The sequence below is a fragment of the Ambystoma mexicanum genome, chromosome 10, assembly GCF_040938575.1.
Source record: "Ambystoma mexicanum isolate Mex_15411 chromosome 10, UKY_AmexF1_1, whole genome shotgun sequence".
Taxonomy (NCBI): domain Eukaryota; kingdom Metazoa; phylum Chordata; class Amphibia; order Caudata; family Ambystomatidae; genus Ambystoma; species Ambystoma mexicanum.
In genome coordinates, this window is record NC_090932.1 from 1482973537 (window position 1) to 1483000948 (window position 27412).

The window sequence follows — 27412 nt, forward strand, 5'->3', positions numbered from 1 at the left end:
CTTTCGTTGCGACAAGGTAATCAAGACCTTTTGGCTTATATTGCGTCTTTCAACAGACTGATTGTGGAAACTCAATGGCCTGAGGACAAAAGGATTACGCTGTTTTATAGAGGTCTACGTGGAGAGCTCAAAGATGTGTTAGCCCAAGTAGTGAATCCCCCACAAGATTGTTCGGACTATATAGACTTAGTCGTTCAAATAGATCACAGACTGCAGAACAGGAAGGCCGATCGTTCCAAGTTTGATGCTCGAGTATTTTCCAAACCGCCAACTCCTTCCAAAGGAGTAGACTCCGGGGAACCCATGCAAATAGGGGGCCTGAAAGGTCCTCTAACACAAAAGGAGCGGGAAAGGAGAAAACAGTTGCAATTATGCCTCTATTGCAGAAACTCAGGGCACTTTCTTCGAGACTGTCCGGTGAAACCTGCCAAGAAGGCAGTAGGAGCTGCAGTTACCAAAGTTACAAACTCTGAGCAGGGAAACGACCTCGCCCGACAAGAATAGAGGTCCTCTTGCCGAGCGTGAAAACCAGTTCCGTGACCTCGCATTTCGTGATACCTATGGTCCTCATTAGCCCTGATAATCCGGATCGATTACATGCAATTGAAGCTTACGTCGACAGCAGTGCCATCGGCAATTATGTGGATCATGAAATGGTTTTGAGGATGAATCAAACTCTTTGTCCCAAGGCTGTAAAGGACGTCATTACTACGGTGGATGGAACGGAGATAGCCTCCGGACCAGTAACGCATACCACTCAAGCCAAAACCCCCAGGGAAGCCCGGTTTGGGAGGGGCCTTGAGGGGGGGTACTGTCATGATCTCTGCTTCCAAAGGTCAGGGTTTTCCCAACTCCCTTGGAAGCAGATCCATAACCCAGGTTCCGAGGGCCAACCAGTCCCAATTGGGACCTTTTGGACCCAGTCCTGGCGCCAGTGGCACCAGGCTCATAAATATGCCCAGTCCCAGCGCTGGAAGCGCCGGGCTCATAATGCTTGGGTGGACTTACCTGCAGCAGACCATGCTGCTTACTTGCCTGCCAGTTGAGCCTCTGATCCTCTTCTGTTTGGAACTACTTTTCCTGTTGGGTGGGGCAGGAGCCACTCCCTAGGTTCAGAACACTGGAACTCTTCTGGAAAGCAGGAACTCTTTTCTTACCTATGCGTGGCTGTGGAAGGAGACACCTAAGCACTACAGGAGGCTATTTAAACCACACCCGATGGATGAATCTTGCTTTGTGTTATTCTGCATCCTCTGCAGCAGAACGCTCATCGTGTCTTCTGCATCTGATCCTGGGCCTAAGGAAAAAGGCTTACCATCCTGAATCCAGTCTTCAGCAACACCTATAAAGACAAGAAAGAACAGGTTAGAATTACGGTCTTCAGTGACAGCGCTTCACTTACCTGATCCATCGGCTGTCATCAACGCCTCACGCTGCATTCAGGCATCTGAAAGACAAAGGCTTACCTACTCTTCGTGCGCTCCGGAGGTCTTCGCACTGCATTCCGGCATCTGAAAGACAAAAGCTTACCAACTCTTCGCACGCTCCGGAGGCCTTCGGCGCTGCATCCTGCATCTGAAAGACAAAACAAGGTGCGTTTAAAGACATTGGGGAACTTTAATACTCACGTGCCATTACTCCTTTCCACATCTAACCCAGTGGGTATTCCGGCACCCTGCAGCCGCTCCGGACTTGTACCTGCAAAGACAGTTAGAGCGCATCGTGAAGCAGGCAACAAGCGCTTACTTACGTGCTTCCAGGCGCTTCAATTCATCACACGGGCTCCATCTTCAACTCACTTCAGCCCGTCATCCGCCATCGCCGGAACCCTGCAAAACAAGAGACATCATTACTAAAGACTTTTAAAGACATTAGAATTACTCGAAACTTACAGTTTGTGCAGTAAACGACGGACAGCAGTCCTCTGAAGTCAAGAGGCCTGCTCCCCTTATCCAGTGAAGAAACTGGTTACAGCACCCTGCCCCGAGGCAGATGGAGAGCACGGCGTTCACTTACCTAAGGTGAGAGCGTTGACCTTTGGGGTTCTACAGGAGAAGAGAAAGGGAAGAAGAGAGAGACATTCAATAACCCAGTTCATTAATCCCATATTTTCTATCTGCAGACATCTTACCCTTCGAGTCAGACATACAGTGCACAGAGGTCCAGCCCAAAGAGCCAGCCGTGTGTTACACATCACCTTTGAAGATACGGTATACGCCCAGTCAAGACCGGCGCCTCTACGGGAATCAGGTGAGCGTTACAGGGGGGCAACCATGCACACTTGCCTTACTCCTTTTCACCGGGATTTCTTCTGATAGATGACCTTCCAAGTTTAGTCCGACTACTGCAGTGTTATTCTCATGAAGGGCTACTAAGATATTTAGTATGGATTTCGGGGCTCCTCCTATTATTGGGCTTAAGCCATAGTCTCTCTCTATCAACTAAATCAAAGGCATTTGACAAATCCACAAAGGCTGCAAATAACTTTGGCGATTTTCCCCTTGCCGGTCCCATTGCAAAGAGTTGCCAATGTGATTCCATTTAGTCCTGTGGAATGCACCCTTCTGAAGCATGTCTGTTGTTTCGGTATGATGTTGTTCAATTTGGTCCATTTCTTCAATTCATTCAACAGTAGGCCAGCAGAAATCTTACTTTCTATATCTAGCAAGGTATAATGGGCCGAATTTCTCGGGTCCTTTCGATCCCCTTTTTTGTAGATGGGTATGATTAGGGCTGTTTTCTATGATTATCGAATTCTCCTGGTCTTCACGATTCCACAAGATAATTGTCGCAAAATTCTTGCCCACATCACTGGTTTCTCTTTTAAGACATGATAAGTAAGTCCGTTAGGCCCCGCGGCTCTTGAAGATGAGGATTTATTGATGAGCTTTCTAATTGACACTTCTGTAATTTCAAATAGCCACGGGATATCGGGAGTGTCAAATCTGGGGCCCTCCTTTAGATTTCAAGTATTTTTATTTACAAAAGTGATCTACCCAGATGGATTCTGGTACATAATTTGCTTGGATAGTATTTTGGTCCTTACCTTGAGAGCTAATTGCGAGAGTTGTTGATGGTAAAAGTTTTGAGCATTGCCTCTCCATCTTTTTGTAGTCAAGTGCTCGATGTTGCCTAGACCAGTTTTTATAGGCTTTTTTTTTTTTTTTTTTTAAATCTTTTTATTATTATGTCATTAAATTAAATCACAAAAGAATCAAATACAGAGAGGTATAGTGAACCAGAGAACACAAATCAAAATTATTCAATTAAAGAACATAAACAAACAGCATAATCGAATGATCCCTCTGACATACTAAGAAAATATTCATTTTTGTAAACCATAAAAGAGCAAAATACAACAGTCAAAAACATAAAACATACACACATACACACAAACACCAACAACACACCGACACCAAACCAAATCCCCCCAAAAGTATAATAGTGAGAAAAAAATAAAAAATTAAAAATAAAATCTTTCCCCTCTTTTCTTCTTCCCCATCTCTTTTCCTTTCCTCTTCCTTTTCCCACTACACCATTTCTACCCACTCCTCATAGTAATCCGCAGCCTATATAGTCAATCATACAAGGCATTGAATGGACCCCAAAACAGATTGTACACCTCCTCCTTGTCTTTCACTCTAAATGAGAACTTTTCAAAATTCGATAAGGTGCGCAAATCAACTAACCAATCCTCAACTGTAGGCTTCTTCCTAGTTTTCCAAACTCAAAGGATCAGTCTTATGGCCACCAATAAAGCCTTATTTATCCAACCACTATATTTCAAAGAACGCCTACACCTACCTCGAAGTAGAAATAATTCCACAATTCTTCAACCTCAAAAATACAACAGGAAACACCCCCCCTTCCCTTCCCCATAAGTCATATCAATAAACTTAAAATCAGAAACCCCTGCATTGTGACGTATTATCCATCACTACCACACTTATCCTATATAAAACACACTCACAGACGACGCATCCAACTGCACCCAACTACACAATCAAAATCATATCCAACCCATACCTTCCCAACCACCTCCCACCAACCAATTCTAAACCAAGAAATTGACCTTCTATAATAATCCACCACATGAAAACGCACCCATCTCCAGACACGTCAATTGGACATTGGTTGTTCCATATAATTCCTAGAAAATCACAAAATCGTAACCCCATGACACATGGCATTCATTAACACCAAGACAACCAGGTCAAGGCATGTTACAAAAGCAAGCATCCCACAAAAAGCCACCTTGAATATCACATATGATGGCTCCAGCCAGTCCATCACACCATTATGAAGCCCAACACAAACATTGTATTAAGTTCCTGAGAAACAGTTGGAAATTGCTGAAAAGCACAAATACATTATCAACCCCAACCATTCAACCATTTCAAACTTAGGTAATCTGCAACAGGATATCAAACATGAAAATTAATTACAACCGATATACTGCACAAGACCAATCGTGAAAGGCCCTCAAACAATCTACAAATAGTAGACAACCAAAGTAATATCCCATATCCAAATCATTTGTTGCAATCCCTCACTGAAACAAAGTGAACCCTCCCCCACACTCAACCATCTATCATATATTTGACAATTTATCAAGAATTCAACAACCAATGCAAGGAAAGCAATTTGAGAAAACGTACAGTGCATTTTTCTGCTAATAAACATCAATACATCATGACAAAAGTGGACCAGTCTAGAGCCGAACCCCCTCCCCCCCCCCCCACATTTCATTCAACCAAAATAAAAAAAGGCAAAAACCTCTAATAATTAATGACAGCTAAACTAAACAATGCATCACTGATCAGAGAATGCATATAATGAACCCAAAGATCAAATGAACAGTTAAATTAGGATATCTATCAAAAGCATGTTGTACCATACAATGACTCCCACCACCAAGCCATTTCCAGTCTATCTGAGAAGGGTCAGGCCCAGACCAGTCCACAAGAACAATCCCATGAGGAAACAATAGGCCTGTATGGCCCTATTCTTAATTCAGTACAGTCCCAGATAATTGACCCCAGATCCAAAGTTCCAAGAATAGTAAAATCAAGCGCAATATCTGCCTGGTTTTCTTGCTGTCTCAATTGGCATAAAATGAATATTGTGACCCGTGTTATCACAGGTAGTCTGGACAGAAGGTATACAGGGCAGGACCAATGAATTTCAGGTCATGTAATAGATCTTCTCATGTCAACAGGAGCTTCCTAAACATTAGAATGAGTGGCATGTTACCTATAAACTCCCCGAACCCCCATTTTATGAGACTTAAATATCAGATATTGAATGTCGCATCCGTAACAGTGAGGGGAAATAGAAGAAGCCATGATGAATGACCCCTGATTCAATAAACCAGCCAATGAAGCGAAACATCTTATCACAGGGTATTCCCGAATGAAATGAAGGAACACTAAATCACCATTTGACTGTCAGTGCTGTAGTCAAGCTGCCTATACTATTAATAAAGCCTGACGCCCAGTCAATCTTTGCACCTAGTAGGTGAGCCAATATATATGCATAACCCACCAAACCACCTGACTGTCAATTACTCCATGCATACGTAGTCATGTAAACCAGTTCAGAAATCCAAACCAACAACATGTAGCATATTAAGACTTGTAGGTTCATATGATGTAATGCTCCTTCATCTAAAGCGCAAGCAGCAAGTTGGGCACTCTGTATTAATCTTGGACACTCTATATCGAAGATGGGCCATATCACAGCTATTCACTGGAACCCTTCACTTACAATACAGTTCTCCAGCATGGGGTCTGGCATGGATTCACATGCTCATGAATATTCCCCGTCGTCAGGCTGGGAATCCTCGGTAAAGAAGATCAGTATCAGTTTCGTTTCTGATCTGTCTTTAGTAGTAGTAACCAATCACTGATCTATGCGTCATACTGACCACAGCCAATGACTGCCCTCTCCCTAAGCCCCGCCTCTGGCAGCCATCTTCAGATTATTACCGCACGTTCAAGTGTTGGGATCCTCGTGCTATTGCTCTCGAGCGTTAGTGCTTTTTTCGCACTTTTTCTTAGGAAAATTTTCTCTTTCGGTCAAAAGAGCCTCAAGCTCCACCGTTTCTTTATCCGATCAACGGGGACCCGTGTCGGATTCTTCTACGCCCCTCAAGGGTGAAGATTCCGGCAAGCCACGCTTTTGGAGGACTCCAGAAGTTTCTCAGGCCCTTCTCGAGCATGGCCCAGGAGAAGGGAAGCTTGACGCCCGGAAAGCTGTTCAGGGTCTGCCCTGGATGCCAGCTTCAGAATGTCTTTGAGGACGAACACTCCCTTTGCCTTTACTGCCTGCATGAAGACAAGACGCACGTGGAGAAGGACTGCGTTTTGCGGCAATATGTCGGAGCGGACCATGAAGGACCGCCATCAGCGTCTCGCCAACTGGCTGGAAGGAAGGAGCCCGTCAGGCGAGAAGAAGTCGTCTGAGCGGTCGTCTAAGACCTTTGAGGGCGCCCCGGCGACGGGGGTCCAACAGAAGGCCAAGCACCGCGAGTCCGCTGGCACCGGGAGTGCCGAACGGTCGGGCTCTATGGGCACCAGGCAGGGCACATCCTCCCCGGTGCCATCAACCACGAGCCAACGCTCTGGCTCGGGTAAGAGGAAGGCCGAGCACCCGGCGAAGCTCCTGGAGAGACCCCGGTCGTGCTCGAAGGCCCCATCGGAGGGGGAGCGAGGTGGTGACCCCCCCCCCCAAGGAGAAGGCGGTGAGTGCACCTAAGGTGGTGAAAGCCTTGATCCATCCGGCCAAGGCCTCTATCGAGACAGTCGCGGCGGCCCTGGCTCAGCCTGTGGAGGCTACACCAGTGGTGGCGACCTCGGGGCCCAGAATCTCCCTGCCACCGCGGAGGGAATCCTCTTTCATGCCCATCGACAGGACCCCCGTGAAAACCTCCGACGGAGAAGAAAAAGGGGGGGCAGGAGGTCGTCGTGGATTCGGCCTCAACCTCTGAGGAGGAGCTGATCGAAGTCTTAGGCCACGGCGCTGGCGTGGAAGAAGACCATCCTGTCGGGAGGGACCCCGACGTGGGAGACGACGAGAACGTCGAGGGTGCCGACGGGGCTCCCGATTGCCCGTCGGAACCCCCTCAACCAGTGCCGCAAGACAACTCGGTGCCCATTTTGTTGGCTATAAAGTCCTTATGCTTGGAGATAAGGACGAGACTGCAGTTGCCACCAACGGAGGAACCGCTCCCGACGGGGGACCCGGAGCCAGGCCCTTCTGGGAGCCCTCCTCTTAAGAGAAGGAGGATTCATCCTCCACCTCCTTTTCAACCTTTGCGCCCTGCTCAGCCCTCCTCCCCGTCCACGACACGTGGGGATGATACGGGGACTGACACGGCCGCGACGGGTACTGACGACGAGGTTTACGACAAGGATCTCCCGTCGTCACCTCCCACCCGGGCTTCCCCGCCCGACGAGATTGGATCGTTTCACGCCATGATCGCCAAGGCATCCGAGCTTTTCCAGCTCTGCCCGGAAGAGAACGAGGAAGGTTTCCTTTATCAACGGTGCGAGACCAAGAGGAAGACGGTCCTCGCTGTACCTCTACTGGACGATATCTGGGATGAGGGTCTCGCCCTCCTCAAGAACCCATCCACAACGCCGGCTAGAAGGGATCGGTACGAGAAGAAGTACCGGGTCCCGGACGCGGCCCCCTTGTGCCTTCGGGCACAGCCGACCCCGGACTGGGTTGTCTCCGCGGCGGCCAGGAAGAAAGCGGGGGGGGGGCGCGGCCTCTACGTCAACCTCCCCGCCGGACGGCGAGGGAAAGAAATTGGACACGATGGGACGCAGAGTCATCTCATCGGCAGCGACGACGATTAAGGCTGCCAACGCTTTGGCTATCGTAGCCCGCTACGACAGGGAGTTGTGGTACAAACTCTCCCCCCTTCCTACCAGACGACAAGAGGGCGGAGGCCCTAGAGATCTTGCAGGAAGGAGAAGTGGCGTCGGACCACGCCATTACGATGGTGACAGACATCGCGGACACTGGATTTCGCCAGTTGTGCAAAGGCGTGTGCCTTAGGCGGCGTGGATGGCTCAAGGCTACCGACTTCCGTCAGGACGTGCAGACCAGAGTCTTGGACATGCCGTTCGACGGGAGCAACCTGTTTGGGAAAACAGTGGACGATTCCCTACAAGCCATCAAGGTGGACACAGACCCGGCCCGGGCTCTTGGTGTTCTCCAGCAACGACGGCCGCCCTTTCGGAGCGGCGGAGGCAAACAGGGTGCCTCCAAAGGTTCCAGCAGCGGATTTTCCACCTATCGTCAAGCGGCCCGTTCGTCGTCACAGGAAGCCTACAGGGGACGAGGCAAGTCGGGCGGACCCCGCCATCGTCGCCAAGGAGGACAAGGCGGCAAAGCCTCGTCAAAGCAGGACTGAACCGGCCGTGGGGTCGGGCCCCCACCGAAGAACCCCGGTGGGAGGCCGGCTGGCGAGCTTCGTCAGCGTGTGGGAGTCAATCTCCACCGACCGTTGGGTGCTGGACGCCCTGGCTCAGGGTCACGCGCTCGAGTTTCTAAAGAGGTGCCCGCGCGTCCCCCCTGTGGCCAGGAAGGAACATCACGTCCCTCAACTTCTCTTGGAGGTAAGGGCGATGCTCAGGAAGGGCGCCATCGAGCTCGTCCCAAAGAGGCTTCGGGCTCCGGAGTTTACTCAAGATACTTCCTCGTGAAGAAGAAGACTGGAGGATGGCGTTGCATCCTGGACCTACGACGACTGAACAAATTCATCAAGGCACAGAAGTTCAGGATGGTCACCCCCCAACACGTCCTGGGTCAACTGGAGGAGGGCGATTTCCTGTCATCGTTGGATTTGGAGGATGCCTACTTCCATATCCCCATCCTAAAGGGACACCGAAAGTTTCTGATTCGTGGTCCAAGGGCGTCACTACCAGTTCAGAGCCCTTCCCTTCGGATTGAGGTCGGCACCCAGGGTGTTCACCAAGTTCCGCGCACCGGTGGCGGCGCGGCTGCGCCTAGAGGGGATCCACGTCTACCCCTACCTGGACGACTGGCTCATCCGAGCGAAGACTAAAGAGCTCGCCGTGGAGCACACGGCAAGGACCGTCCAACTACTCACGGACCTGGGATTCTCCATAAACTACGCCAAGTCCCACCTGCTGCCTGCGCAAGACGCACTGTTTCTGGGAGCGAAGCTCGACACAGTGTCGCTTCTGGCCTCTCCGTCGGAGGAAAGGACGAGGGCCATCTTGGGCAAGGTGCAGCGGATGCTGGTTGCGAACGCGGCCAGGGTGAGGTCCATCAAGTCCCTCCTCGGAATGATGTCTTCTTGCATTTGTCATCCGTCTGTGCAGGCTCCGGATGCGCCCGTTGCAGGAGTTCCTGGACGCGCGCTGGATGCAGACGACGGGCAGCTTCGAGGAGAGGATCACGCTCAACGAGAGTTTCCGACGAGCGATCGGTGGTGGGGCACCCGCGCGCATCTGACGGCGGGCATGGACTTCCAGACCCCCGGCCACCAGGAGACAGTGACCACGGATGCCTCCCTGGACGGGTGGGGAGTGCACACCGAAAATCTGCACGCGAGAGGCCTTTGGCTTCAGACGGAGAAGTCCCTCCATATCAACGTCCTGGAGCTACGTGCAGTGTTTTGGGCCCTCAGGTCCTTTCTTCCGTCCCTCAAGGGCAAGGTGGTGAGGATCTTCACCGACAACACCACCACGTTCTACATCAGGAAGCAGGGCGGTACCAGATCCCCAGCCCTGTCCAAGGAGGCGCAGGATCTGTGGCATTGGGCTGTCGCCCAAGGGATGTTTCTGGTGCTGTTTCCTCTGGCAGGAATAAAAAACACCATTGCCGACTCGCTCAGCAGAGAGCTGCGCTCGTGCCACGAGTGGGAACTACGACAGGATCTAGTGGACCGCCTCTTCCGACGGTGGGGCACACCCACATCGATCTGTTCGCGACGAACTCCAAGTGCCGGAGGTTCGCCAGCAGGTTTCCCCAGCCAAGGAGCATAGGCTATGCTTTCTCGTTCCCCTGGGAGGGCCTGTTTCTATACGCGTTCCCTCCATTGCCGTTGCTGATCTGGCTCATCAACCAGCTCAAGAGGTCACGGTGCAGGATGATCCTCGTCGCACCTGCGTGGCCGAGGCAGATATGGTTCCCGGACCTTCTGGACTTGTCAGCGTCCCCGTCAATCAAGCTGCCAGTGGACGCCGATCTTCTCTCCAGGGAAGGAGGCGCCATCCTCCATCACGACCCGAAGTCGCTGAACTTGCAGGCATGGCTCCTGCAGCGTTAGAGTTTGGAGGCTACGACATACCGGCCGACTGCAGAGAGGTTCTTGCAAAGGCCAGGGCGTCCTCAACTCTTAAATGCTATGGACACAAATGGAAGAGGTTCTCTGTCTGGTGCCACGCACAGAAGATTAACCCTCTACGGATTACGGCTCCCCAAGTACTGCCGTACCTACTGACGCTGGCCAAGGCTGGACTGGCGCACGCGTCCATCAAGATTCATCTTGCTGCGATCTCCCGATACACCAGAACCACGGGACGGACGTCTTTGTAGTCTCATCGTCTGGTGAAAGAATTCATGAAGGGACTGTTCAGATCGTTCCCGCCGGTGAAGGCTCCGGCCCCGGCGTGGGAGCTCAACGTGGTGCTGACCAAGCTCATGGGACCTCCGTTCGAGCCACTGCACTCGGCTCCGTTGAAGTTCTTGTCGTGGAAAACAGCGTTTCTTGTGGCCATCACCTCCGCACGACGGGTGGGAGAGATCCAGGCCCTTTCCTGCAAGCCCCCGTACTTGACTTTTCACGACATGAGGGTAGTGCTCAGGACGCACCCCTCCTTCATGCCCAAGGTGCCGTCGGACTTCCACCTCAACGAACCCTTGGTGTTGCCTGTTTTCTTCCCGTCGCCTTCGTCGCCGGCTGAAAGGACTTTGCACTCGCTGGATGTGGCTAGAGCGCTGAAGTTCTACGTGGACCGCACGAAGTGTTTTCGGAAGACGTCACAACTTTTTGTGAACTTTGGACCTGTCAATCAGGGGAAGGCTCTCTCGAAGGCCTCCATTAACAGATGGCTCTCCGGCTGTATCATGTACTGTCATCGGTTGGCAAACCGACCGTTGCCTGGCCGTCCGAGAGCCCATTCCACCAGAGCGATCGCAGCTACCACGGCGTTCCTATCTGGTGTGCCCTTGCTGGACATCTGCAGGGCTGCTATGTGGAGGTCGACGCACACCTTCACGAAATTCTACTGCGTCGATCGGGATTCCAGGGAGGAGTCCAGGGTCGGCCAAGCAGTGCTGCGCAACCTGTTCGCCTAAGGTGGGCCTGGTGAGGAGGTAAGAATTGCTTAATGTTGAGTTTTGGATATAATGCTTAATGTTGAGCCTTTGCCACCTCCCGTGGTTGTGCATGTGTGTACTGCTATGTATTCTTTTATTCATGAGCATGTGAATCCATGCCAGACCCCATGCTGGAGAAGGAACAAGTTACTTGCCTGTAACTGTTGTTCTCCAGCATGGGTCTGGCATGGATTCACATGCAAACCCTCCCGCCTACCCCTCTGCGGCTCTTCACTTGGTCATACTGCCACTTCACGTGCTACCAAATCTGAAGATGGCTGCCAGAGGCAGGGCTTAGGGAGAGGGCAGTCATTGGCTGTGGTCAGTATGACGCAGAGATCAGTGATTGGTTACTACTACGAACGACAGATCAGAAACGAAACTGATACTGATTTTTCTTTACCGAGGATGCCCAGCCTGACGACGGGGAATATTCATGAGCATGTGAATCCATGCCAGACCCATGCTGGAGAACAACAGTTACAGGTAAGTAACTTGTTCCTTCCATTGTATTTCCACAAAGAGTGCAGGCCACATGTAGCCCGACCTCCAGAACCGTTGACTGTAGATGCATATCACAAACCAACTTGCCCCAAGATTGATCATGCACCACATTTCCTGCTTTTTCTCCCAAGTTGTTTCGTCGAATGCATGATTATATGCAGTCACATTGTTTGGCTTTATAACTTCGGGACGTTGTGTTGTCCACAGGAAATTGGGAAAATGTTGCGGGTGGCAATATTTCCCCCCCCCCCCCCCTCCAACGTAACTGTTCCAAATGTGCTTTGGATGTCGGTTAGAGCCTTATTTAGGAGCTGACCATCATTCCTATATTTTATCGCTCGAATTTTCTGGGCATTGACCCAAGAGTGTGTTTTGCCCCAGTTTGACCGTTTTGTGATAGCTCCAACAAATCAACCCTTTTGTGATCACTTGAGTCAGTTTCACCCACTTTGAAATATTCACATTGTTGGAATAAGGCACAAGCTAGATAGAGATAGTCTAGGGTGGATTTTGTAACCCCTCGCGACCATGTGTGTATGCCGGTCGTACGTCCCCCTCTATGGAACCATTTAATATACTTAAGTCCCATTCTTTAATAAAAGAAAACCATCTCTTTCCGTTAGCACTTATGTTTTTTGGCTTTTGCAAGTGTTTCCCTGGGATATATGGGACACATTTTGAGTTCAGATCACCGGCTACTATAATATGTGCTTCTGAATGGGCTGTTTTTATGTGAATGTGGACACCTCCGAGGGAATCTAGAAAAGCGGAGAGTTCTGAACTCAAGGGGTTCCAGTATAGATTCAGTACTATTAAATGTTTTGTCCATTCTTTCGATGGGACCTCCAGCTTTACCGCAAGGATTCCTTCCTACGGGCATGGTCTTTTTTCCACTTGTTTGCAGAAATCTGATTTACATGCCGTTAGTCCCTCTTTTGGTCTCCCTTTTCCACTCCAAGTGGCTGCTTGTGTAGCGATTGTAAAACCCTCCAAATCGGGAGCCTGTATCAACCATGTCTCTTGGAAGAGAACCAAATAATTTCCCCCAAATATTTCACATCTCACTTTCAAAATTTTAAAGCTACTAGATCCCCTCGTGTTCCAACTCGTTAATTTTATTTGTTCTCTACTAAAGTGAAGGCCTGTGCCCAACTTCAGACTTACTTGTGTTATTATCTCTGGGATTATGGCCCGCAATGCTGCTTGAACAACACTCTTTTCAGGCAATATCGATTTTATTACCCCTCTGCTGATCGTCTATTACCGATCCTGGCTTGCCCCTGGGTGTACGGGCTGCCTCTCGATCCTCATTGGCCATCAGGAGAGAGTCATGAACTTGTAGGCCATGTTTTAGTAGGAGATCTGAGGAAGAAGTAATCGCTTTAGCTCCTACTCTTGATGTTAACCCCACTTCCACTAAACGCTGTGTATTCACTTTTGGGAATCTAATATACTCTATATCCTTGGTGGAGAAGAGATGGAGGTCTGGAATTTCTTTCATTATTGTCAGGATTTCACCTCGGTTCAAAAATCTGGGGTTAGATTTTTGTTTTTCACAGGTGAACCACAACTTGGGCATTGTAAATAAAGCAGATTCTTCGGTCGTCACTGGTAGGTCTTTACATTCTGGTTCAAATGCTGTATTTCTTTAGTCCCATCTGTGTGGTTCATTTCAATAACTCGACTTTGGCCATTGTGCTCACATCTTCAGAGAATGGGGTAAGATCCTTTTGAGAATTACCCTGCATTAACTCAGTTTGCACACCTATTGTTATTTTAATCAGTTATATCTTCTTGGGTTAGTGCTGACATGTCCTTTGGCTGCTTTCCTTTAATCTGCTTCTGCTTTGTGGAGTTGCTTTTATTATTATTGGATATTGTACCATCTTTTAGCTTTACTTCTTTGACTTCTTGTTTACCCACAGACTTAGTTAAGGCACTGATGAATTTGTTTGTTTCACAGTTTCCAGATTTTTAAAATGTTTTTTGTCTTTTTTATCCTGTCCAGTGGGTAAGTCCGATGTTTTGTTCCTTCTTTCCTTGCTTTTTTTCCTTCTTGATGTTCTCCTGCGCTTAAGTTTGCCTCGAGCGTTGCTCGATTGTGAAATGTGTTTGTCACTTGGAGTTTGTGTCTCTACTGGAATAGTGTCTGCCATTTGTTCCAAGCGACTGCATTCTTCCAGGACAGATTGGGAAAGTGGATTATCCTCGAGTGTAGAGGGATATGTAATGGATTCTTCACGAGTTTCAAGTGGCTGTGTCTTCTGTGTACATAATCTCTTTTCTTGAATGTAATCTTCCACATTAATTTCTCTTATTGTGTCTTTCAAATTCGATATCTCTTCCCTCTGGAAATTCATTGCCTCTGTAATGGCTTGTAGAGTAGGAGTAACTGCAGTGTTTATCGCATTTTACAAGCCCACTATTGAGGAATCGAATTGGTCTATATCCTTGGATATTTCCTGTAGAATTCCTGTGTGTATTTGTACGTCTCCTTTGATGTTTTCAAAAACTTTCACTAAGGAATTTAGAACAAAGTTCAGACCTTCTAGTGTAGCTTCACTTGCCTGAGAGCTCTGTGATTCTGTTCCTAGTGGGCGAATTCTTGTGTGGTTTGTAGCCTGGTGTCATTGGTACAAATATGTCTCTCCTTAATTTTTCGGTTGTGTTCAACATTGTTGTTGGTATATGAACACTGTTAGAGGAAATGTGAGATGGTGTCAGCCCCAAGGGAAGATGTATGCCAGAGGGTGTCGGCTCACTTCCTCCATTTCCATTCTGATTTCTCTGTTTTGCCATCAAACTGGACTGTAGATTGGTTGCAGAGTTCGTGAGACTCCTGTTTCTCTGTCTGGCGAAATAATGGTTTATTTTTCCTTTCATGTTGTTTGCTGTGAGCATCCTTACCTCTCTCCTGGTAAGGGGCCGGGATTGACTCTTCGTCTTCTCCTCATCCTGCTTCGAACGTTTGATTGTCTGAATTGTGAACTTGAACGTGGGCTGTGATCTCGTTGCCTGCCAGTACGCTTTGTTGAAGCTGTGGCCATTGTGGGTCTTCTAATGGCATGGCTGTGGAGGTAAACAAGCTGTCCCATCGTTCAGGGCTGGGCTCTTCTGGCCCTGGGCCGCTTCTCAAATTGTACCTCATTGATGTCATTGATTTTAGGAACAGAGCAGGGTTTAGATAATGAAATTTCCCCGCCACTTCGGGTGGAAGTAATCACTTCGGGTGGAAGTCGGGCACACTATGTGTGATCCTGCGGGCGCACTATGTGTGATTCTGTGGCACCAGCTCACTGTGTCTCGAGCTTTCAGCCGTACTTCCGCTCTTATTCGCGCCTAAACCAATGTATGTTAATTGGTACTTTATACTTTGTATGCGAAGCAAAGCTGGGGATGGAAAAAGAAAGCTGTCCTGGGGAGTCACTACGTGCAGGATCAAAGGGTATGATCCCAAAAGTCTCCTGCACGTATTCCTTCTGTCGATTCGCTTTTATGTATGCTGTATGCAAATGTTCCCAGAGTCCTTTAAAGGACCGACAAGCTGTTAGTTGCCGACGTGACTTTTGAATCGCTTCTTGATAAAGTCACAATCACAAGCGGGAGCGCTTGCCAGGAAGTGCTATGGCAATCGAGCAATGTCAACAACAACAGTTTCTTGCTTAAATCTAACTTGGGTAAAGCCACGAACAAGAGCGTGCCTAGCTTGTAGAAAGGAAAATACTGTGAATGGCCCAATCGGGGGGCATACCTCAAAATCTTCTGTTGTCTTAATGTTCCTTTCAGGTTTTGCAGGAGCGTAGCGCCGGTTGTAGATTGTGCTTTTTATGTGTCCTTGTGTGCCCTGCAGCTGGGAAAACTCCCCTCCGGTTTAACCCAAAGGTTCCTCCGAGCCCTCAGACCCAAAGACTGTGCGTCTGACTCCGCGGACGCTCTGCAGTGTTTTCCAGTCTTTATAGTGGCCAAAGAGAGAGGACTGGAATTCGCACAGGCTCCTCTATGCTCATTTGTTACTGCTGCTGCCGTAGAATGCCAGAGTGTAGTGTCTGACCAAAGACTCTGCGTCTGACTCCACAATACAGTTATACATGAAGGCAGCAACATGCTCCGCCATAGTTGGGACAGAACCAGTATTCTGGTATATGTGCTGCAAGACTCTTTGCTTATATGGATCAGCTAATGAAGCTGCGTGACGGCTGTCTGCAGGATTGTGAGGGGCATGGCTGGCTTTCCGATGCTCTATTGTTGCCATATCGCACCAGTGGGGGATACTGAACACCCCTTCTTTATCCACAATTCATTCGCTTCTACTGGTGCTTGTCCCTGTAACCCCATTATCTGGGTAATGTGCAATGATCCCTTCTTACATTACCATGCTGCGCACTTGTGTGTCTATTGGGGGGAATATCAGTCATTTATCTCTGGAAAGTATGCAGTCTTTTGTGCGTCGCTTCGTTGCTGCAGGAAACCATGTACACCTGACCCCACTCTTGTGGGCTTGGCACTTCACTACCGCGATGGTTGATGAGAGTTGTAATGCATCTATGAGCCTGTTCAATAGGGGCACTTGTTGCAATGGCAAGCCGTCAGCACATCAGAAGCCCCGCCTTTTTCCATTGTCAACAGTCCTGTATGTACTGTTGACGTCACCTATGCAGAGTCGGAGTACACTGTAATCGCTTCGTCCTGGTGTGTTTCTAATGCTATTATGAGAGCTACCAATTTTGCTGCTTATGCTGAGAAATGTGAGGGCACCCTTGCGCTTGCCACTTCTTCAAATGCTCTTTTGTCCTACTACACACACCAGAATGTTGTCCACGTTTTGGATCATTGTGCTGTCTAAATGTATATTCCACAGGTCCATTTGGAGGGCACTATTGAATATGGAAGGAGATTCACAGTACCCCTGTGGTAGCCTTGTATGTTTCCACGTTTTATTTCTATATAGAAACAAGATCAAGTCTTGTGATTTTTCATGAAGGGGAGGATTGAGAAGAACGTATTCTTCAAGTCAACCGCCGTGAAATGTGTCGCTTCAGGTGGTATACTACATAATAGTGTTGCTGGATTAGGAATTAAGGGCAACTCTACTTCAACAATATTATTCAGATGGCACAAATCCTGAATAAAACAGATTGGGTGTAACAGATGGGATAGTCCACAGACTGACTTGATGTGCTCAATCCTATTCTGGTTATATGCTCATAACTGTGGCCACATTCCCTAGCCTTGGTGCGGAAATTCCTTGTGGCTACAATTTTATGCTGTCAGTGTTTGTGATATTGCCTGTGGTTGCTGTGTATATACTGGTGCTTGCTGTGTCTGCGTCATGGGTTGCTGCGACTGCGCTGGTGTGTATTGTGCTGGTGCCATTTGTGGCGTTTACCTCTGTATCTGCGTGTTATCTTGGGCATAATGGTCAGGTTGCTCTGTAGTGTTTGCTGGTGAATGTGTCGTCCACCCTTTTGGGTCCAGCCAATTCTTTTGTATCCCTCCCTTGCCTCTTTACGCCCAGGCTATGTGGCCAATCCTCACGCATGTCCGACATTTTGACGGGGCCTCATGTGTCTGGGCTGTCCCCTGTTAAATCCTTCTCCTCCTTGCTGCGCGTGGTATCCCGCTCCTCTCCCCCTGGGCACGCCTCATCTTCTCCAAGGCCAGTAGTTGGCGTGCCCTCGTTCTGCAAAACTTTCTCCTGCCATTTGCTGCTGGTGCTGTGCATTGTCAGTCACCACTCACTCCCCACTTGTCAACATTGCCCCTTCCATTGAGTACTTCGATTGTTTTTTTCGGAACTAACTTTGCTGCTTCTTGCTTCCTTTCGTTGCGTTTCTTTGTCACGTTATCTTGCATTAGCAGACAATAATGTACTATAGTCAATTGAATTTTGCCTGCATCACCACTAATTTCATTAATTGCTTCTGTACCTGCTCTGGTAGTCCCAGACTTAGTATATGGTAAAACAGACCCATGGTTTTGTCCCACGGTTCACGAGTCTCAAGTTGCCAGTGTTCTAGTAGCTTTGAACATATTGAATTGGGTGTTCATCCTGACACATTTTGCGTGCCATAATTGAGTTTATATCGGATGTATGTGGGTATTGTACTCTCAGGGACTGCCATACGGCCGACCTACAGTTGTTAAAAGGCGCTCAGTCATGAGCTGTGTTTTGTGCCGTCACTCCAGGGTACCCTGCATGTTTCCGAACATGGTCGGCTACAACCCCACGAATGGCGTAGACAAAGCTCTTCATGTTGCCCCTTGCTTATGTTATCCCTGCTGTCAACCTTTCTAACTCATAAATACATTTTTCCGCCCCTGCAGTCAAACGCCAGCAATTTACATCTCAAATTATCCTTGTCCATTTGTTGCCATTGTATATATTGTGGTCATCCTCCACCCTTTTCTAGTAGCGGAAATTGTGTCAGCCCCACTCTTCTCTCTGGTTTCCTTAGATCTTTCATAACACTCTCAACCTCTGTGCATATGGGGTAACCTCGCCTGCGCTATGTGATCAGCCTTTTGGTTGCTTAGTGTGCCCTTCCGGTTCTAGCTTCCCTCTTTCTATTTCCTCCTCCTTCGTCCCATAGTGTCTCCCGTTCTGGGCTCTTTGCCTCGGAGGGGCAGCGCGACCTCCACCCTTAGTCATTGCTTTCCCCTTGTTGGGGGGGGGGCGTGGTCTGGGCTCATGGAGTAGATAGGTCCCTGGGCAGAGCTCCCGTCTAGATCCTGTACATTTGTGGTAAAAGGTGACCAATGAGACTGTAAACGCATCTACAGATGCATGAAGCGATTTTTCTTTTTTTTTCCCCAGCCCTGCTGCACAAAACTGGCGTAAATCGGAAAGAATTAGCCCATAAAATTGACCCGAGAGAGAGTGCCCCGGCAAAATGGCAGACGCCGCTACAGCTCGAAGAAGAGGGGGAGGAGCTCTGTCCTGCTGAGGGCTCCACGAAACGACTGCGGCAGAAAGGGTGCCAGGCTACCCCCACACTGGCTAATATAAATCTCCGACCCTGTCAAGGAAGAGTACGCGCAAGAACTGGCCCCGTCCTGAGGCCTCACTGCGGGGAAGAGTGGTGACTGGCATAGAAACCTTGGTTGCGGGGGGGCGAGGAGCTGCGCCTTCTCACGGCATGGCAACGGGCGAGGACTGATTGTGGCCGGCAAAACGCTACTGCCGGAGGCTCGAGAACAGCAAATGAGGAAGCGGATTGCTGGTCCGCAGATGCAGGAGCTCCAGGCACACCTGCAGTTGTTAAAAGCAGGGCTGAGGTGCTGGCAGAGGCAACGGCTCCAGATACGCCACAGTCAGGGGTTATCATATGGCGGGGAGCAGCCCTACAGAGGGAGCATAATACACGGGAACTGGTCGGTGGAACACTCGGCTGCAGTGGCAGACATTTCTGACCCTGGAGACCCCAGGACGACTGGGTAGAACGTAGGCACACTGCGCTGCCCTCTGGACGGCTGCCACAAGTCGAGGGGTGCACCCAGCAAAACAAGACCACGGGACCTACGGATGGCGCCAGAGGCAAACTACGTCCTGGGACCAGCTCAGCAATTCGCAGCCGGAACTGGCATACCCGCACAGACATCCGCGGCAGCCCCCTGGGTGGTAAAACATACCCCAGACGTGTCCTCCTTCTCCATGCCAATGGAACAGCCGCGTACATTGTACAGAAGTTAGACCCAATTAATACTGAGGAGGGTCTAAGCGCCTTTAATGGGTAGGTATGGGCCCCATGCATGAGGAGTCACCAGACGGTACTAGCAGTGATTACAAGACACCTGAGAGTGGTTGGGAGCCCATTGTTGCCAGCACTGGGCTAACTCGCTCAGGGGAATCACTAGCAAGAGAGGACACAGCAGCATCAACGGTGCCACTACTGGTGCACTGTGCAACTCTAACCCAGGGACGCTAGGGATATGCCGCGGTGACCTGCAACTGTGCGACACAGCGAAGGAGCAGCCTGCCCAAAATTAGGGGGTCACGGCTGGAAAAGCTACAACCCGGTGGCATATAACCAACCAAGCAGGGAGAATCGGGATACTGCCACACAATAAAGGCTCACTGCCCCCCCCCCCCTCTACACAGTGGCAGCAGGACTGCCAGAGACAGTCAGAAATGACGAGGCCTGTAGAAGCCCAGACAGGGCGCACTGCTACGCCTGAACGAAGCCCGCAGACAAAGAAAGTTGAGATCGAGGGTGAATGCGCTGCGGAAACCAGAAACGGTGGCCCTACCAACGTTAGAAGCTACTCAACAGAGGAGTGGACGCTCTACTGGTTACAGAAGTGGTAATGAGAAGGCCAGAGACTAGGGGATGAACACCTGTAAAAGGTCCTAGGACGAATTAAAATATCCTATTGATCACCCAGGACAAGTAGACGCAGAGTTTGTTGGAAGCGGGGGCACCTGAGCCCACCACATGAACCTAAGAGGCCACGTGCGGCCAGAGAGAAAAGGGTACTGCTGAAGCTGGAGAGCATAAATGCAGTAGGCTCACCGTTGGACACCTACAGGTACCAACCCGGGCCGAAGTGAACAACCGAGGCATTGCTGATCCTGAGGCCGGCAACAAGGACAACGCCCTTAACCATGCATTTCTGCCCGCCCAAGAATATGAAGACGCGCTATTTTAAGATACTAATGTACGCTGCTGAAAGACGCTGACGCCCTGGCACATCGTCACATACATACACACAGAAGCATGTCCGCGTAGTGCCAAAACGGACAAGGCACTAGGCTACAATCAGCAGGCCACGCCGCGTAAGCACAGGAGGCCTGTCCCCACCTAAAGGGGGAAAAAGAAGTCCCCTATCATGGACTTCTTTGCAGCCAAACCACATGCACCTGCACAGAGCAACGATGCGGCACACACACCGAGCAAAAGGCTCCAGATGAAAACAGCAAAGACACACAGGTGCTGGAAGCAGTAGCCGCACTGCGCTCATTTATAGATGCCAAAATTGGGGAGGTCAAGACCGACATGCAACTAATGAGGCAGGACATGCGTAATCTAGCAGAGTGAGTAACCTAGCAGAGACTGGGTAATAAGAAGCAGCGGAAACACTGAAGGATTTACAAACCAGAGAGCGAGAGCTGGAGAAGAGCAACACAATACTAGATGCGAGGTCGGAAGATGCTGAAGGGCGAGCCAGATGCAACAATCTGCGCCTGCTAGGAATACCTGAAGGAATGGAAGGCCTCATCGCCACGAGATTCGTAGAAACCCTTTTGCAACAGGAGATGGGCGCTGGTCTGCTCTCACTGGTATTTGTGGTGGAAAGGTCCAACAGAACCTTACAAAAAAAGACCACAGCCAGGATCACATCCTCGCCCGATGATAGAAAAAATACTGAACTTCCGAGATAGGGAAATTATACTACGCTACTCGAGGGAAGGAGAAGAGATAAAAAGATACCATGCCAAAATTGCTATATACCCGGATTACACGCCCACCGTGCCAAGAGCAAGAAACTCCTTTGTCCCGATAAAAGCCAGGCTACGGCAATTGAACCTCAAATATGTTGATGTACCCGTCTAGGCTCAAAGTGAGAAACAATGGCCAAGCTGTTTTCCTTGAGACTCCGGCAGCAGCTACCATGTGGCTAGAACATAAAAACCTGGCTGAGGGGAAGGAAGCCATAACATAAACAGTGCGCTTGCAAGAAGGAACAAAGGGGCCGGGAAGTGCCGCAACTTGACAAACCGTTTTGTCTGGATTATTTTTGAAGCCTTTAAAGTCTATCACAGCCAAGCCACGAAACGTATGTTTGACGGGAGAGCTGCCGGCCCACTTGGCCTGAGGTAACGGGCGCATCCCGTGAAACGATTGGTGTCGGCCTGTTGCAGACACAACACAACCTGCGCTTGAAGGCCCGGATGGGTCAAGGAGGTGCAGGGGCGCCTGAGCATTGCTGGAAAAGGGCAACAGCTGGGTGCAGTTTAGTTTTGTTTGTTTGGAATGTTATGTTTTTCACATGAATCGACAAAATGGGGATACGGGTACATGAGCGGATGGGAAGTAAAGAGAAAAGGGAGCAGGTGGAGTGGGAATGAGAGATTGGCTGAATGCATACAGGGGAGCGAAGGGGAGGGGGGATAACACCATACAGGAATGGCAGCTAACATGGAACGTTAGGGGGATGGGCATCTATATGCGCAAAAACCCAAATTAAATCCTTCCTAACGAGGAAAAGAGTATCAATAGCACTGCTGCAGGAAACCCATCTCACAGCAGTCCCTATGTCAAAAATGAAAGAGCAGTTGGGAGGGCGGGACGATACGGAGAAACATACTCGAAATTTGCACGCAGCATCGTCACGTAGATAAGTAATACCATACCCTTCTGCTTGCTAAAGATGGAGGCAGACGCACAAGGTAGGTACCTAATACTCAGAGGCAACATTGAGCAGATAGACATTTGCATAGTCAACTCCTACTTCCCTATCCATAAGATCCCAGCGCACCTGAGCATGCTATCCTCTAAAATATAACCCCATGCCGCGACTGCTTCTTTCTCTGGGGGGGGGGGGGTGATTTCAATTGCGTGCGTGACCTGGACCTAGATGGGTCTAGCCCACCGGTGAATGGGGTAGCGGCAGCTCCGGCAGCACTAAACAATGTGATAGGGAACCTAGACCTGGCAGAGTTATGGAGGGAGCTACACCCAACTTGCAGGGAATTCTCCTATTTCTCATCACCTCACCGGCTGTACACTAGAATGGACTACCTGTTAATAGATAAAACCCACTTCACAAGTAGAATCTGCGCAATACTTGGTCAGGTCTGTCTCTGACCGCTCACCATTACACTTGGAGTGGAGGCCACGGGGTCCCAGGACCCCCATACCACTGTGGCGCATGCCAACAGATGCACCTTTTAAAGAAGGGCTGCAAAATAAATTTGTGAAATATATAGAAAACAATGTGGGGAGCGTGAAAGACTGGAGCACAATATGGGAGGCACTGTGGTGGTGAGGGGGGGTAAGGTATTGCCAGTGCGGGTGGGGGGGAGTATCAGAAGGACACTGAGGAGAGACCTGGAGAAATGGGAGGAGGAGATTAGGCAAATCGAGGCTAGCGCCCAGAGAACCAGAGTGGTGGAACTGGAGCTAGCTGCAGCCAGAGACAGTTGCCAAGATGCCTGGGGAAGACTTAAAAAATGTGATTACATTGCGATTTACCAGAGCATACTTGGAAGGGGATAAGCCACGCAGGCTGCTGTTGTGGCTATGCAAAAGGGAAAACCCGAGGCATTTGACTAAAGAAATTAGGGATGAAACGGGTTTGGTACATAGGTCACAGCTGTCAATCAATGACACCTTTAAAACCTTTTATTCCCAATTGTATGGCCACGACACTCTAGTACCTCAGGAAGACATTCTAAGTACACTAGAAGAAATAGGTTTGCCCACACTAGCTGAAACACAACGTGAAGTACTAGAGAGGGAAATATCGGCAAAAGATATAAGTGAGGCAATCAAATCATTAGCTACCTGCAAGACTCCTGGGAGCAACAGGCTCCCCCCAGAATTCTACAAGGCATACAGTTCGGATTTGACCCGAATCCTACATGAGGTATTTAAGGAGACATACGAAAAAGGGGTGCTACCAGAGAGCATGAGGGGGACACTAGTAATCCCGATATACAAGCCGGGGAAAGCCATAGATGAGTGGGATATCGACCATTAGCAAATCTAAACTATGATGTCAAAATGTTGACAACCAAATTGGCCAATCGGCTGTCCAGGGTCATCAGAGATATAGTGCACAGAGATCAAAGTGGGTTCATACCAGGCTGAAACATAAAAACATAAATCTGCGTTGACTGCAACATGTCATGGCGCACACAGCAGATTTGCAGGAGCATTCTGCAATAGTCTTGCTGGACTCTATAAAAAGGCGTTCGACTTGATATACTGGGAGTGGTTAGTCGCAGTATTGAAGGAGTTTGGGTTTGGTTAGCACTTCATTAGATGGATAAAAATACTATACACGGCACCAGTAGCAAGGGTGAAATCTGGAAGGGTAGTGTCAATGATCTGGGATATTCAAAGGGGCACCAGACAAGGCTGCCCACTATCACCGATGCTGTACGTCTTGGGACTTGAACCAATAGCAATATATCTCAGGAAGCCCTTCTTCGAATTGGGAATTAGAGAGGGTGGGGTGAACCATGTGGTATCCCTATACGCAGACAATGTACTAGTGTACTTGAAAGATCCACGTCTCAACGTACCAGTGATTCTAGAGGTACTAGACCATTATGCAAAGGTGTCCGGGATCTGTTTTAGCAGGGACAAGTCCTGCATATTTCCGCTAGCAGGCCTGAAGGGTAAAAAAAGAGGAGGACCTCCCGAAAGTCAGGTTCCGATGGAATAGTTTAAATACTTAAGAGTGAATGTTTGGCACACACCTGAGCTGATGCATGAGAATAATACTACAATGGTGGTGAAAGACCTGAGGAAATCATGAGGTTTTTGTCTAAATTACCGTTATCAATGATGGGCAGAGTTGCCATTGTTAAAATGATTGTCCTACCGAGATTTTTATACTATTTCCACAATGTAGACTGTTATAATCAAGGCCTCATTCTTTCGCCTGTTAGAAATAATGTTATGAGAATTCTTGTGGGAGGCCTACCAGACACAAATGTCCTTAGCTGCACTGACTCTGCCCTACAAGAAGGGTGAAAGGGGGGGGGGTGTACAATTACCAGATCTGGAGACATATTACCTGGCAGCGTAACTTAGCTTTGGGACTAGGTGGCTCTCAGATGAGGCCATGCCAGCAACTGAGCTGATAAAGCAGTTAGTGGCCCCGGTATGCCTAAAGGAAGTACTGTGGATCCCACTGGGGTGCTTGGGCAACATCCCTATGATTGTACTGGGAAGACTGGTATGGAACAGGGCCCAGAAGCTGCTGTTACTCAAGCACCCCTAGTCATCTGAGACCCTGATCGCAGCTGGCGTTTGTAAAGATAAGACCGACTTAACAATGGTAAGAAACTGGGAACGGTGGGGTATCTGCACCTGGGACGATGTATATGAAGAGGGTGCTTTCAGAGAGCTTGAATCACTGCAGGAGAAAGAGTGGTTACCCAGCGGAAAATTCCTATGATACCAGAGAACCAGACGGGTAGCAAAGGAGAATTGGGAGAAATGGCCAGAAGAGCCGACAGCAGTGCCCCCACCCCTTCCTATTGACCCTAATGCACAATCTGGGTGAGGGTTGGAAGCCAGTGTCCAGACTCTATGGCCAGCTGATGGATAAATCTAACCCCAAAAGCAAACACTGAAAAGGAGGTGGGAAACAGATTTGCGGATTTGGAAGTAGATATAACTGAAAGGGAATGGGAGAGAGTACTGATGTATCCCCGGGAAGTGTCTAGAAATGCTTGATTCAGGCTGATCCAATTGACTGTTTTATACCAAACTTGCATGACGCTGAGCAAAATAGCCAAATTTAGCAGTACCGCACGTCCATTAAGTCCTTGGTGTGGCACGGAGGAAGCAGGGATGCTACACATGTTCTGGGGATGTCCGCAAATACAGCAATTCTAGGCTGGAATAGAACGGGCCTGTAGGAAGGCTGGGATGGTACAATACGACTGGACACCGAAAGAATGTCTGCTGGGCGCATACCCCAGAATAAGCAAATGACATGTGGTCAAATACATGGACATGGTGTGCATACTGGCCGAAAGATCCATTGTAATGGCATGGAAAACAACAGGGGCCCACAATATGTAAGATGGCTCAAAGAACTCGAACACTGGCCAGAGACAGAAACCAGAATATGGGGTGAAGGGGAGTCCAGGATAGGAGATGTGAATGCCACATATGAGGCCTGGAAAATGCTGGTCTGGGACATGTTTCATTCATCTGATGAAAAACTCCCTTCAATGCGCAAAAACTATACCTGAGACATTATTGAATTTCCACGATGTATACATTGAAAACAAAGCTGCCCTAGAAACCACTTCCCTGCCTCATTGTACAATACAGCCCCACGCCTAGGTGAGCAAAATGACATTGGTCACAATATACAGTCCTATATGTGAAGACGGTTTGTTGTTGTTAACTTGTTACCTGTTGTAGATGATCAGTTACCTCAGGCATGCAAAGTCAAAAATGGCAATGCGAGATGCGATGAACAATGCAAAGTATAAATGCCAATAAAAACATTATAAAATAAATCGCTTTCCCCTTGATCTTCGTTTGACCCCATTGTCCCTGTCACCCCTCCCTTCATCCCTTTCGTCCTCGAAGCTCTGTCGCTTCATCATATTGTTTCCCTGTCGTCCTCACTGCTCGGTCCAGTAGGTCGATTCCCTCTCTTGGCAGGGTTTCCCGCTGTGCTTCTGCTTGCCTTAAGGGCAACAGCACCATCTCTCCTGCTTCGATCTAGTGTCCCAATCATCCTTCATTTTTCTGCTTCCCTGTCTTCATCAGAAAGTCGGATCATTATGTCCTCCACTTCCTTAAGGCGTCCCTCCCTACTTTCCTCTTTCTCGCTCTAATTTTTTATCCCGTTCCTCCTTCTCTCTGCACCGTCGTTCTTTGATAATTCTCTCAATCCCTGTTTTTTCCTCTTCTCCCTTCTCAATTTGTACCTGCCTCACTTCTTCAGCCTTTCATGTAACCCACTCTATTTCCTTCTGTTTTCTCCTCCTTTCCTTGCTTCCTTTCTTTCTCTACTTTCTCTAATTCCCTCCATCTGTTCCTTCTACTCTTGCTTCCTCCATTAGTTCTAGCCATTCTCTTCTATTATTTAATTCATCCTCTTCCTCCTTCTCCCTTCGCTTCTTGGCTTCCCCCTCTGGGTTATCAAGCGCTGTTATACCCCTTTAAGCTACATTTGTCCTCCCTCCCACCCACTCATTCGATGGGACTGCCGTCTTTGTGTTTCTTACATTTTTGAGTCGCTTCCTCACCCCCCCCCCCCCCGGGCCCCATAACTTTGCCTGCAGTTTGCTGCGCTCTTTGCACTCGCCAGTCATAGTCCCTGCTTTGTTATTCGTTAGCTTAGCTCCACTAAGTGCGTCTTTGCTACTATATACAGGAGGTGCATGCACTGGGTTAGTGTAACCTGCTTCTTTTAATTCTGTTCAAGGGGTAAAATCTCTTCCCTCTTGTTAGTGGGTCAGTTGTCTGAGGAGGAAGAGCTGCTGTGGGCGCTTCGCCCCCCACATCATGCGGACTGAGCATCCACTCACTCCCTGGTGGGTCTTCCTTCTTGTCCTCAAACATCTACCAAAGCTCCAATATCGCTAATCTGTCAGTCATTGTCTTTCCTTTTGTATGGTGCATGCAAATATGTGGTCATGTGCTGTATCACAGATTACGGAAGAGTGCCTATTTATCTGCGCTATACTTGCATATCTTGACCTTCTATCGCGGAAGGGACTTGCACAAAAGCCTGATGGGAGTGTCCCCCATTATGGCACGTCTCCTTCTGACTGCCGATACTTACATGGCCTCAAAGCAGGATTTGTGCATATTTCAAATAATGCCAATCGTATTTTTGCAGTTCTTGTCAA

The 27412-nt window shown here is 49.0% G+C and overlaps 1 protein-coding gene across 2 annotated transcripts in view; it reads left to right on the top strand.

Moving 5' to 3' along the window:
- The window catches only part of PSMD9 (proteasome 26S subunit, non-ATPase 9), a 113976-nt gene that overhangs the window by 18356 nt on the left and 68208 nt on the right, over positions 1-27412 (top strand). The gene's annotated exons all lie outside the window — the stretch shown is intronic.